The sequence below is a fragment of the Protopterus annectens genome, chromosome 7.part0 (genome assembly GCF_019279795.1).
Source record: "Protopterus annectens isolate FY-2018-M chromosome 7.part0, PAN1.0, whole genome shotgun sequence".
NCBI classification, from domain to species: domain Eukaryota; kingdom Metazoa; phylum Chordata; order Ceratodontiformes; family Protopteridae; genus Protopterus; species Protopterus annectens.
The window spans coordinates 108081251-108095984 of NC_056739.1; the positions used below are offsets into that span (position 1 = coordinate 108081251).

Below are 14734 nucleotides of genomic sequence, written 5' to 3' on the forward strand. Positions count from 1 at the left end.
CGTGGGAAGCACCCAGACCAAATTAAAAAAAAAAAAAAAGATACTGCTCATGACGATCCTTATGGGGAATCGTCATCCCACACTGGCATTTTCTCTTCTTGGATGACATGAACTCTAAGTAACCAAAAAAGGAACAAGAAAAATGAAAAAAGACCCCAGTGGGGCACTTATCTGATGGCTACGCATTCAGCACAGCAAAAGGGCTTTCAGACCAGCAAGAGATGATGGCATTCAGACTGATGGGAAAAAAGTTCTGGGTAACTGCGTCCATGCATCACCTTTATGCCCTACTCCTCTACAGCAAGCATATGTGTGATGTATGAGACATGCAAGATCTAAAGGCGTTGGTATACTGGCCGGACACTGGGCTATCCTTGGCAGGAGAATGCCATAACAATGATATAGAAGGATATTTACCACTCCAATTAAAAAGCTACACATAACACACAAAGCAAAAAACATCAACAAAGAGCAGCTAATCCTCCACAAACAAATCACAGAGTACTCACACTGCAACTTAAGCCATCCAACCGTACCTCACACAAACTACAAATACTCACACCACAAAAAGTAAAGTTGTGTACTTCTTCTTTTGGCTTTTCCCGGTCAGAGGTCGCCACAGCGGATCATCTGTCTGCTCATGATTGGCAGTGGAATTTTACAGTGTCAAGTTGCCAACCTGGCGCCCAACCTTCCACAGAAGGCGCACACACACACACACACACACACACACACACACACACACACACACACACACACACAGCCAATTTAGTGTGTCCAATCCACCTACTGCAAGTCTTTGGGATGTGGGAGGAAACTAGCGCACCCAGAGGAAACCCACACGACCACAGGGAGGACATGTAGACTCCGCACAGAAGGTACCCCAGCCGAGAATCGAACCGGAGAACCTCTTGCTGTGAGGCGGCAACGCTAACCGCTGCACCACCGTGGCCTCTCTCACTTACAATAAATTTAGATATTCGAGTGTATTCACTGTTGCTGTCCTAACAAAGGGTTATCTGGCTCCCGGTAGCCCTCAGTCGGCCAGAATACCAAAGGTAAGTAAAAATTACGTCGGTTGTAAAGGACAACAGGGTGTCTGATACAAAAGGAGGCAGCCGATGTCACTTCCTCAGACTTTCTTGCCATAACAGTCAGGAGCCCCCAGAAAATAAGGCTTAAACCAAAAACCAATTTGATAAATAACAAATTAAGCCTGTACCTCAGGAAAAGAAAGTAGGCGAGGACCACAAAAAAGGGGAAGGAGGGAGGGAAACTAGGACTGCAACAGTGAATACACTCGAACATCTACATTTATGCTAAGTGCACACAACTGTACTATGTTCATCGTGTTTCACTGTTGCAGTCCTAAGAAATGGGTCGATTACCAAAACCCAGAGAAAAAAGGGGGGAGGAACGAACAGCATCAAGAGTTGGAGATGATGCCCTGCAACACCGCAGTGGCAAACCCTACCCTGGCTTTGGAAAACAGAGGCAAATTATAATGCTTTGTGAAAGTGTGAACAGAAGACCATGTGGCAGCTTCCAAAATGTCTTTAGTAAGAACACCCCTTAGGCAGCAGAAGTCGAAGCCGCTCTAGTAGAGTGGGTTCTAACCCCTTGAGGCAGAGCTTTGCCATTAAAGGAATAACAAAAAATAATGCAATGTGCAATCCATTTAGAAATGGTCTGCTTAGAAATAGCCTTGCCCTGGGCTCTAAGGGCAAAACTGACCAATAACTGTGCTGATTTCCGAAAGTCCTTAGTCCTGTCCAGGTAAAACCTGAGCTGTCTGGGCACATCAAGAGAATGTAGGATCCTTTCACCTCTATTGCGTGGATTAGGAAAGTAGGTAGGAAGGTATATGGATTGATTAAGAGTCAGGCTGGAAACCACCTTAGGCATAAAGGAGGGATTAGTTCTGAGAGAGACTATCTGCATGGAAAATAAGAAAAGGCTCCACGACCATCAAAGCTTGCAGCTCCGAAACCCTCCTTGCTGAAGTTATAGCCAAGAGGAAGGCAGTCTTCTAAGAGAGCAACTTTAAATCTGCAAGGGCAGCTGGCTGAAAAGGAGTAAGAGCGAGTTTCTCTAGAACAAAATTAAAATCCCAGACTGGAGTAGGTGCTCTTCTGGGAGGTTTTAAATTGCAAGCACCACTGAGAAACATTTTCATCAGGGGATGAGAGAAAATGATCTGTTCAAGAGAAGAATGAACAGAGATGGCTGAAGCATAGATCTTGAGAGAGGAAAAAGAAAGACCACCTTGAAGAAAATCAGCCAGGTATTCCAGGATCAAAGGAAAGGTAGGTTGAGAAGCAGACTCCCCTCTAGCCTGCATCCATTGAGAGAACCTGTCCCATTTGCCAGCAAAGGACTTCCTAGCGCTAGGCCTCCTGGCCTCCCTCAGCATGTCAACCACCTGTTGGGAAAGGGACGAAGAAAGGGAAGGAGTCATACAATGAGCGATGCTGCCAAATGGAGAGACTGAAGATGAGGATGTAGAATGATTCCCCTTTCCTGAACCAAAAGATCTGGCTTTAGAGGAAGATGCCAGGGAGGAAGATGGGAGAGACTGCGAAGCAGCGGATACCAATGTTGTCTGGGCCAGTCCTTAACTATGAGAATAGTCCTTGGACGTTCGTTCCTGATCTTCCCCAATACTCTGAGAAGAAGAGGAAGAGGAGGGAAGACGTACACTGACAGCAATGTCCAAGGGAAGAACAGATCATCCACTTTCCAGCCTCTGCTGTGCTGCTGTCTGGTGCAAAAAAGAGGAAGCAGATGGTTGTCTGGGGAGGAGAAAAGATCCACCAGAGGCGTGCCCCAACATTGAATGATGCTTTAAAAGACTGCTCTGTTCAGCTGCCACTCTTGAGGATCCAGGATTTGCCTGCTCAACTGGTCTGCCAAAACAGTAAGCCTTCCTGGAAGAAACTGAGCTAAGAGATGCAGGTCCTGGGATGCTGCCATGGACTAATGATTCATGCTTTGCCTGTGCAGGGGGTAAGACCGAGTCCCTCCCTGCTCGTTGATGTATCACATGACTGTGGTGTTGTTTGTCCTGACAAGCAGGGTGTCTGGAGAGAAAAGATGCTTGAAAGCTAGTAAGGCCTGCTGAACTGCAATCAACTCTTTTAGATTTATGTGCAGGTGAATCTGCTGGGCATTCCAACATCCCTGTATGCATCTGCCATCCAGGTGTGCTCCCTAGGCATAGTCCGATGCGTCTGTAGTCAGAACTTGAGTGGCAAGAGGTGCCTGAAAAGGCATGCCTTTGTTTTGTAGATGGGCTGTTGCCCACCAAAGAAACTCCGCCCGCAGAGATGGAAGCAGAGGAATCATCATATCCAGGTCCTCTGTGTGTTGACACCAAATGTTCCTGAGGTACCACTGCAATTTCCTCATATGCAGTCTTGCATATGGAATCATGAGAATACAAGATGCCATGAATCCCAGAGCTTGCAGGGAGCTGGGACAGGCTTGCCAAGTCCTTGAAGTAAACTGAAAGAGTTGTCTGCTTCTCCTGGGTGAGATATATCATCTGGGCGGCTGTGTTCAGACTCGCTCCCAGGAATGTTATCTCCTTGGATGGTACCATTTTCGACATTGAGAGTGTAACCCAGGGAAGAGAAAAGAGTCTTTATGAATTCCAGATCCTTTAATAGCCATTCCTGAGAACTTACTTGAATCAGACAATCGTCCAAGTATGGGTAAATCTGAGTTTTCTTCTGCCTGCAAAAAGCAATGACTGGGGCCAGGCACTTTGTGAACAGTCTGGGAGCAGTAGATAAGCCAAAGGGCAGTGCAGAGAATTGGTAATGTTGCTCGCCCACTCTGAAACGAAGGTACCGCCTGCAACTTTCCCTGATAGGAATGTGCAGATAAGCCTCTTTCAGATCCAAGGTTACCACCCAGGAATCCTTTTCTAACAGTGGTAGCAACTGATGCAGAGTGAGCATTTTGAACTTTGGAATTACTAGAAAAGAATTCAGAATGGAAAGATCCAGGATAGGACGCCAGGTGCCTTCTTTTTTGGAACTAGGAAAAGCCTGGAATAAAAACCCTGGCCTATCTGCTGAGCAGGAACTGATTCTATTGCCCCCAGATGAGACAGAGACAAAATTTGTTTTTCTACTTCTGCCCTTTGGTTTGGAGGAAGGTCCGGGAATCCCTAGGGAGCTGGAAAGGTACGGAAAGAAAACTTGTGCCTAGGGACACCGTTCTGAGCACCCATTTGTCGTCTGTGATAGTGGCCCAGACATCTGCAAAAAGGCCCAACCTTCCCCCTGAAGGACTCCCCCAGCAAGCAAGAACAGGCAGAAGTTGTAAAATATCATTGAGAGTGTTTTGACTGAGATGCAGGCTTGGCGCTTCCCACTTTAGAAGTGGAAGCCTGCCAACGCCTAGACCTTTGGGAGGTAGTCCCTAGAAGATTTGTAACCTCTAGTCCTGGAACGGTTCTGTCTGCTGGTATCAGGAAAGGCCCAACTCTTGGAAGGGTAATTCCTGCTAAAGTGACGGGGTTGAACTTGCAGAAAATCCTTAACAGTTTCCATGGACTTGGCCTTATCCTCCGTCTTCTTTAGTACCTCCTTTGCTTTGCTGCCAAAAAGACTGTCTTTATGCAAAGGTACATCCAAAAGCTTAGCCTTGACAGGTTCTGGGAGAGGCTGTTCTCTGAGCCAAGTGTACCTTCTAATAACAGATCCAGTAGCTGTAGCCCTGCTGGAGGTCTCAAGGATGACAAAACCACAATGCAAAGAATGCTTACTGACCAGAGTGGCAGAATTCAGTAAATCCTGCATGTCTTTACTCTCTGCCAAAAGAGGTACACTTGCTATCCTAGACTTAAAAGCCTCCAAGGTGTGCTGCTGGTACATCAGCATATGAAATTGACAATTGGTAGCCCTAATAGCAAGGGTGGTAGAGGTATAAACATTCTTGCCCCACCTAGCTAGGTTCCTAGACTCCCTGTCAGAGGGAACAGGATTCCTGGTAACAGTGGTCTTAACTCCTTTAGCCCCTGAGAAATAACCTCTGGATCCGCCAACGGATTCCGGAAAAGAGACAGATGAGAATCAGGGACTCTGTAGTGCCTGTCGGGTTTTCTGGGAGCAGGAGGAACTGAATTTGGAGACCAGGAATTTTCCAGAAAAACATCATAAACAACTTCCAACAAAGGAGGAATAAAGTACAGTTTTGTACCTACCATAAATGTAGATGTTCGAGTGTTCACACTGCTGCAGTCATCACACTTGGGATATCCTGCCATCAGGCGGTCCCGCAGTCGGCCAGAGTTCCAAAGTCTTGGTCCGGCGTCGGTTGCTGTCGCTTCTTCCCTGACGTCAGTGTGCCAGGGGTATAAAATATGCATCCGATGACATTTTCTTCAGTTTTTCTTGCCCCAGATGTCAGGTGCCCCCAAGTGGGTAGGCAATACATATTGCTAATCAAAAATATACATATAAAAATAAAAACAATACCTTCAGTTACCAGCAAATACACCCCAAAGGTTGTATAGGATAGAAGGGTATAGATAAGTCCAGCTAGTTCAGAGGGGATGGAGGGAGGGTAACCTGGACTGCAACAGTGTGAACACTCGAACATCTACATTTATGGTAGGTACAAAACTGTACTATGTTCATAGTGTTACACTGCTGCAGTCATCACACTTGGGTTGAATCCCAAAGCTAAGGTTGGGTGGCTGGTCTATAAAGAATTAGGATTGGCTAAGAGGCCCTGCAGAACTGCAGTGGCAAAACCTGCTCTGGATTTAGAGTAGAGCAAAGAGGCAGTTGGTAATGCTTGGTGAAGGTGTGCACTGAACTCCAAGTTGCAACCTCCAAAATTTCCTTGGTAGGTACTCCTCTGAGAAAGGCTGTTGAAGCGGCTGTTGCCCTGGTGGAATGAGGCCTAATGTTATTAAGGACTGATTTTCCATGCTGTGTGTAGCAGTACCAAATAGAGTGTCCTATCCATTTGGATAGAGTCTGCTTGGAGATAGCCTTGCCCTGTGATCCTGCAGCATATGCTACAAACAGTTGATCAGTTTTCCTGAAAGCTTTTGTTTTGTCCAAGTAGAAGCGTAGCTGTCTGTGTATGTCCAAAGAATGCAGAAGTTTCTCCCCTTTATTTTGGGGGTTTGGATAAAAAGTAGGCAAATGGATGGTTTGGTTAAGAACCACACTAGATACCACCTTTGGCATGAAGGTAGGGTTTGTCCTTAAAGATACCCTGTCCTAATGTAAAATTATAAAAGGTTCCACTGCCATTAATGCCTGTAGCTCTGAGACTCTTCGTGCTGAAGTTACTGCCAGGAGCAGAGCTGTTTTCCATGAAAAACATTTTAGATCGGCTGTATTGGCTGGCTCAAAAGGTGGTAGGGTCAGTTTTTCCAAAACGAAACTGAGGTCCCAAGTTGGTGTTGCTGCTCTCCGGGGCAGTCTTATGTTTTTAGCCCCTCTGAGGTACTGCTTTAGAAAGAGATGAGAGAATAAAGGAGGATCCGTGTTGCAATGTGCAGAAATGGCAGAGGGGTGGATCTTAACTGATGAAAAGGATAGGCCTCTGTCCAGTATCTCCGTTAAGTATTGTAAAATCTGAGGAATGTTTGGAACAAGAGGGTCAAGGCTGTGAGCTTGGTTCCAGGTGCAGAATCTCTTCATTTTTCTGAGTAAGCTTTCCTGGTGCTAGGCCCTCCTGGCCTCCAAAATGACATCCATAACAGCTTTAGAGAGAGGCGTTGCCTGTTTGACTAAAGTATCTGCCATGCAGCCAGGTTTAGGGTTTTGAGCTGACCGTGCAAGAACCGATTGTTTTGTTGAGTCAGAAGGTGTGGAATTTGGGGCAAAATGTATGGTGGGCCCCGAGCCAAGTTCCTTAAGATAGGGTACCAGTGCTGGCATGGCCAGTCTGGAGCAATCAGGATCATCTGTGGTTTTTCTTGTCGGACTTTTAGGAGTACCTTTGAAAGGAGAGGCAGTTGTGGGAAGGCATAGACTCTTAGGTTTTTCTAGCTGAACAGAAGAGCATCCAGTTTCCATGCTTGCTTGTGATAAGTCCTTGTGCAGAATTTTTGTAGTTGGCAATTCAGAGGGGAGGCAAAAAGATCTATGTCTGGGCATCCCCATTTTTGTGTTATCATGCTGAAGATTTGTGGATTCAATTTCCATTCGTGAGGGTCCATGATATTTCTGCTTAGGTCGTCTGCCAGAGTATTTTTCTTTCCTGGCAGGAATTGTGCTTGCAGGAGAACTTGGTACGTTAGAGCTGTGTTCCACAAGGTCATGGCTTGCCTGCATAGGGGACAAGAATGAGTGCCCCCTTGTTTGTTTATGTACCACATTACTGTGGAGTTGTCTGTATTTAGTAATAGTTGTCCTGGATGTAGAAGGTCCTTGAAGGCTGTTAGGGCATTTTGAACAGCCAACATCTCTTTTTGATTGATGTGAAGATGCATCTGGTCTGTGGTCCACTTGCCCTGAAAGCATTTTCCTGCCATGTGTGCTCCCCAGGCGTAATCCAAAGCATCTGTTGTTATGTTTGCCTGGCTGTGGGTTGGGTAAAAGGCTGACCCTTGTTTAGGTGACATGCCTGTGCCCACCATTGAAACTCTTGTTGTAGGCAGGGAATTATTGGAATTACTGCTTCTAGACTGTGAGAATGTTGAGTCCAAACACTTTTTAGGTACCACTGTAATTTCCTCATATGCAGTCTGGCATATGGTATTAGTAGTATGCAGGATGCCATGAATCCCAGGGCCTGCAGAATTTTTCTTCCAGGGAGATGGGACGTTTTTGCCAGTGGATGAAAATATTGAGCTAGTTGCACTTGTTTGTCTGGCGTGAGGTAAGCCATCTGGGCCGTTGTATTCAAGCTGGCACCCAGGAATGTAATCTGTTGTGAGGGCACTAGCTTTGACTTCTTTTCGTTTACTGTGTACCCTAGAGGAATTAGCAACTTTTTCACAAACGCCAGATGCTGTAGAACAATGTCCTTTCTCTCTGCTTGAATGAAACAGTCATCCAGGTATGGATATATTTGAATTCCTTTTTGTCTGCAAAATGCAATTGCTGGTGCCAGGCACTTTGTGAAGACCCTGGGCGCAGTAGATAAGCCAAAGGGCAGTGCAGAGAATTGGTAGTGCATTGTTCCAGCTTTGAATCGGAGGTATCTTCTGCAATTTTGTCTGATAGGGACATGCAGGTATGCCTCTATGAGATCCAGAGTAATAAGCCAAGCCTTCTTGCCCAGCATGGGTAGAAGCTGCTGTAATGTCAACATTTTGAATTTCGGAATATCCAGGTAGGTATTCAGAATTGAAAGATCCAGTATAGGCCTCCAGGCTTTGTCCTTTCTGGGGACCAGGAAGAGTCTTGAGTAAAATCCTTGTCCTTGTTCCTGTTGTGGTACTTTTTGTATAGCTCTCATGTCCATGAGGGCTGAAATTTGTTTTTGTGCCTCTGCCCATTGAGTTTGTGGCAGGTCTGGCATTCCTTTTAGCTTTAGTAAAGTATGGAAGTGGAATCTGTAATCTTGAGACACAATATTCAGGACCCATTTATCTTGGGTGATTGTTTGCCAGTTTTGAGAAAATAGTGCTAGTTTTCCCCCTAAGGGGGCTTCCAGAAGGGATGTGTTTGGCTTATGCAGAGGAAAGTCATTGTGACTGTTTCCTGTAAGGTTGAGACTTGTCATCACCTCCTTTTGGGGTTGAGGTGCCCCACTTTCGTCTGTTTGAGCCTTGGGGTTCAGATCTGCCTCTTGGGCGTCTGTATCTGCCTCTCTGTGGCCTGTCTGACACTGGAAAGGACCAATTTTTTGTTGGCCAATTTCTGCTAAACCAAGGTGGCTGTACCTGTAAGAAATCCTTGACTGTTTGCATAGATTTAGCTTTACCCTCCATTTTCTTTAACACCTCTTCTGCCTTAACACCAAACAAGGTATCATGTTGTAAAGGAGCATCCAATAACTTTGCCTTAACATAAGGTAAACTCTGTTCTTTTAACTAAGCATGTCTTCGAATAACAGAACCTGTAACTGCGGCTCTGCAAGAGGCCTCTATAAAATCAAAACCACATTGCAGCGTATGTTTTCCCACCTGTTCAACTGCATGCAATAAATCTTGCATTTCTTTACAATCAGGAGCTTCTGAGCTAGCAAGCATTTTCTGTTTTAACTGAGCCATTAAATATTGTTGGTACTTAAGCATGTGAAACTGGCAATTTAAAGCTCTTACTGCTAAAGTTGCCGACGTGTATACTTTCTTCCCCCATCTATCCAAAGCTCTGGAATCTCTGTCAGAGGGTACTGGATTTTTTGCAATGGAAGCCTTAACCCCTTTTGGACCCTGGGAAATAGTTTCTGGATCAGCAGAAGAGTTTTTGTAAAGAAACTTGTGAGAGTCAGGAACTATATAATACCTATCTGGCTTGGCTGGAGCAGGGGGCAAGGAGTCAGGAGATAAGCTGGATTCACAGAACACATCATCCACAATGTCTAGCACAGGCGGAACAGCCAGGGGTCTGTGCTGAGGCAATAACAGGAAATCCCTGAGCCTTTTCTTGGATTCTGAGTATTCCTGACTTTCCCAATGGAAATGTTCCCTCACGGTATGTAAATTTCCCCAAAAGAGTAATCCTCAGGAGAGGCTGAAGGGATAGATTCCTCAGTGTCAGAGTCCTCATAGGGGAGTAATCCTGCCTAGGCCTTTTCTCAGGAGGGGGATGGGAACCCCCGGATTAGACTAATGAGGTCTTCGGCCATTTTAAGCATCTGTTTCTTAGGCATGGAGGACTGTCCAGGAGAATCCTGTACTTGTTTCTTTGTCTTTAATGGTACCTTTGTCCTGGCTGTTTTAATGGAAAGTTGTGAAGGTCTGAAAACACCCTCAGAAGCCGGAGCCTGCTCAGTGGCTCCGAACCCATCTGAGGGATTAGTTTCCTTAGGCCCAATACCTTGAGTTTCCAGAGGCCTAGATGTCTCTACATGGGAGTCGGAAGTGGCTTGTGGCTCTGAGGTAGCGGGTGTCAGGGGCTGCGAAAGCACCTCACTGAGAACCGGCAACTGGCCTAGAAGAGGTTTCGTCGGTTTTGGACCTCAGATGTCTGTCTTTATCCTTGTCTTAGCGTTTTTTCGGTACTGAGGTCATCGGCTGATCCAACGGCATGGTATAATTGGACCTTCGGCCAAAGTAGTGTGAAGCAAAATCAAAACGTCTCTTTATAGTGTGTTTGTTGAATCTTGCACAAAACCGACAACTAGTGACGTGATCAGGGCCTAGGCATGGAATACAATAAGAGTGGAAGTCCTTATGAGGTATTTGCTTCCCACAAGAAATACAATTAACTTTTTTTGGCATCGGTCTGAGGCAAGAAAAAGGATTCCCCAACGGGGTATTTAGCTTTATTGTAGACTTCGAATCTGAAATTCGACTTCGAAAATCTCAGGAGGCAGCCTACCGGCACTTGCGAACTGCTTCTGTTTCAGGCACCACGCAGCAAGAAAGACTGAAGAAAATGGCGTCTAATGCATATTATATACCCCTGGTCCACTGACGTCAAGGAAGAAGCGACAGCAACCGGCGCCGGACAAAGACTTTGGAACTCTGGCCGACTGCGGGACCGCCTGACGGCAGGATAACCCAAGTGTGATGACTGCAGCAGTGTAACACGATGAACATTAAGTGGCTTATGCTGAGGTAAATCCAGAAACTCCCTAATCCGTTTCTTGGACTGGGGATAATCCTGACTTTCCCATTTAAAATGTTCTCTGAGGGTATTTTAAAGTATCACCAAAAGAGACATCCTCTGGAGGACAGGCCGAAGGGATGGACTCGCCTGCATCTGAATCCTCAAAAGGAGAAAAAGCCTGAGAAAATTCCTCTTCATCAGCAGAAATACTGGAAGAATCAGAACCTGAGCAGGACAAAACCACAGGAGAAACATACATACTCCTTTTAGGAGGAGGAGGCTGAGAAGCCCTAACAAGAGTCAACAAATCATTACCCATTTTAACCATTTGGGATTGAGGGGAACGAGAAGAAGCTGGAGCCTGCCTTTTCACAAGCTTACAAATGAAGATTTACCTGCAAGCCTGAAGGACACGGGAGGCCTGGCAATTGCCGAAGTTCCAGCAGAGGTTGAAGGAAAAAGTTTGCTGTCAGAACGCAAAACGGAGGCGTCGAACACCGGAGTCAGCTTAGCGGCTCTGGCTCCAGCAGAAGAGGCGACCGGCAACAGGTCAGAAAGCAAAACAGAGGTCTAAGGCCTAAGGGACTCTCTGAATCAATCAAGGCCTCCAGCTGCACATCTGCGGACTGCAGGGACTGCAAAGGCGTCTCACTGGCTACTGCCTGACTGACGACCAACTTAACCTCATCCGAGGACTTAGATTTCTGAGGCCTGTCGCGGCCCTTACCCTTACATTTCTTCGGAACATCTGAAGCCTGAAGACAGGCAGATGCCATACCAACAAACGTAGGTCAACCTCCAAAATGCCTAGCCAAAATCTTAGCCCGACGACGGATAGTAGGCGGATTAAAGGAGGCACAGATATCACACTTGGGAACGTCGTGGTCAAGGTCTAAACAGATAATGTAATAGGAATGAAAATCTCTATGGGGAATCTGCTTTCCACAGGTAAGGCAATTATTAACTTTTTCTGACATTCGTTAAGGCAAGAAAAGAGGATCCCCAAAGGGGTACTTCGCTGTAGTAGACCAACACTTGTAGTTGGAAACCAACAAAGGTAAACGGCCGACTGGCACTCGTGCATGAAAAGCTTCTGCTTCGGGCTCCGCGGCAAGGAAGACTGAGGAAGTGACGTTGGCTACCTCCTTTTGTATTGGAAGCCCTGACGTCCTTTACAACAGACGGCAACCAACGCCATTTTTGCTTACCTTTGGTATTCTGACCGACTGAGGGCTACCGGGAGCCGGATAACCCTTTGTTAGGACTGCAATAGTGAAACACGATGAACATCTCACAAATAGAACACTATCTTCACACCATGCAACCCCCCTTGATAAAAAGTACAAATATGCAAACCATCCAGTGCAGACAAGGAAAAATGCAATCATGGACTCAAACCCTCAACAAAAATAAAACTTGTATATTTACCATAATGACAGATCTGTTGTCTGCTTACATCCTTTCTCAACCGATAGGTCTTCAGATCCAACCTCGGATCTGACTTATGATCCAAAGCCTGGGCTCCTACTCTTAGTCACATCTCCCCTGCAGCTCCACACATTACCTCAGATAGAGTCTGTCCAAGAACCAATAAAAGACAAACAACCTTATCCTCTCCTCAAAAAGTACAGTTTTGTACCTACCATAAATGTAGATGTTCGAAGATCCACATTGCTGCAGTCCTAACACTAGGGTAGTCCGCTGTCCCAGTCGGCCCGAATACCAAAGTATAAGGCTGACGTCGGTCAAGGCGCATTTGTCTGACATCAGGACGTCAGGGTACAAATGCGCATGACCGACGTCATATCCTCAGTCTTTTCTTGCCCCAGATGTCAGAAGACCCTAAAAAGCTAAGGCCAAAACCAAAAAACACCAAAACACTCCTGTTCCTAAAATATGTACAATATATACAAATTTACAAAAAATAGAACCTCACCAACACAACCACCCCTAAACACAGAGGGGAAGGAGGGAGGGAAAATTGGACTGCAGCAATGTGGATCTTCGAACATCTACATTTATGGTAGGTACAAAACTGTACTATGTTCTTCATCTCACATTGCTGCAGTCCTAACACTTGGGTAGAATCCCAAAGCAGAGGTAAGGGAGGATGGCTAAACTATAAAGAAGCAGGAGCTGCCAAAATGCCTTGCAACACAGCAGTGGCAAAACAAGCCCTGGACTTAGAATAGAGAGGAAGGTGGTAATGCTTGGAGAAAGTATGCACTGAACTCCAAGTAGCTGCCTCCAAAATATCCTTAGTTGCCACCCCCCTTAGAAATGCTGTTGAAGTGGCAGTAGCCCTAGTGGAATGAGGCCTAATCCCAGCTGGAATCTCCTTGCCATGATGGGAGTAACAGAATGCAATGCAAAACCCAATCCACTTAGATATAGTTTGTTTTGACACAGGCTTGCCCTGGGAACTCAAAGCAAAAGAAACAAACAACTGCTGAGACTGCCTAAAATCCCTAGTCCTCCTTAAATAATAACGCAACTGTCTGTGTACATCTAAGGTGTGCAAAATCTTTTCCCACCTATTTTGGGGATCTGCATAAAAAGTAGGCAAATGAATAGTTTGGTTTAAAGCCACACTAGAAACCACCTTAGGCATAAATGAAGGATTAGTACGTAATGATACCCTATCCTTATGAAAAATCAAAAAAGGCTCAACCGCCATAAGGGCCTGCAATTCAGAAACCCTTCTTGCAGAAGTAATGGCCAACAAAAAAGCAGTCTTCCATGACAAGTATTTCAACTCAGCAGTAGCCAGAGGCTCAAAAGGTTGTAGAGTAAGTTTCTCCAACACAAAATTGAGGTCCCAAGCAGGAGTAGGAGCTCTCGTGGGGTCTTATATTCTTTGCCCTCTAAGAAATTGCTTGAACAAAGGATGAGAAAACAATGGTGGGTCACAATCATAGTGAGCTGAAATTGCTGCAGCATGAATCTTAATGGAAGAGAAAGACAAACCCTTGTCCAATAGCTCAGTAAGATATTGAAGAGCCACACTCAAATTAGGCTCAGAAACATCCAAATCCTTTGCTGCACTCCAAAATAAAAATCTCTTCCATTTTTCTGCATACACTTTACGTGTACTAGGTCTTCTGGCTTCCATAATCACATTCAAAACTTGTTGAGGAAGTTGAGACCTGCTGTGGTTCAAAACAGAATATGCCAGGCTGTTAGATGAAGAGAGTGAAGCTTGACATTGAGTAGATGACCGTCCCTCTGAGACAAAGGTGTGGAATTAAAGGTAAAGGCCATGGAGGCTTTCTTACCAGATTCCTCAGTAATGGGTACCAGTGTTGTCGAGGCCAATCTGGAGCTATCAAAATCATCCTTGGCTTGTCTTGTCTGACCTTTAGGAGTACCTTTGGGAGGAGAGGCAGAGGTGGAAAGGCATACACATGAAGATTTTCCCAACTGAGCGAAAGAGCATCCACTTTCCAAGCTGTGTGATGAAACCTTTTCGTGCAAAACTTTGGCAGCTGGTGGTTTAGTGGAGAAGCGAACAGATCTATGTCTGGAGTTCCCCATGACACTGTCAATTTTTGAAATACATGAAGATCCAGTTTCCACTCGTGGGGATCCATGATTTGCCTGCTTAACACATCTGCTAAGGAGTTCTGTGCTCCTGGCAGAAACCTTGCCTGAAGAGTAAGCTGCAAGCTGAGCGCAATCTCCCACAAAATCATTGCTTGCCTGCATAGAGGATAAGAATGTGTTCCCCCTTGCTTGTTGATATACCACATGACAGTTGTGTTGTCTGTTAGAATCAACACCTGCCCTGGAAGAAGTAACTCCTTGAAAGCCATCAATGCAAACTGGACTGCTAACATCTCCTTCATGTTGATATGTAGATGCTGTAGTCTGGCAGGCCACTTGTCTTGTATCCACTTTCCATTCAGATGAGCTCCCCAAGCTATGTCTGAGGCATCTGTCGTCAGAATCTGACTCGCCTCTGGCCGGGTCACAGAGAGTCCCTTGTTTAGGTGACATTCCTGAGCCCACCACAAAAATTCCTTTTGAATGCAAGGTATTAT

The 14734-nt window shown here is 45.6% G+C and overlaps 1 protein-coding gene across 2 annotated transcripts in view; it reads right to left on the bottom strand.

Moving 5' to 3' along the window:
- MAPK14 (mitogen-activated protein kinase 14) overlaps positions 1–14734 on the bottom strand; it is a 1171379-nt gene that overhangs the window by 818483 nt on the left and 338162 nt on the right. The gene's annotated exons all lie outside the window — the stretch shown is intronic.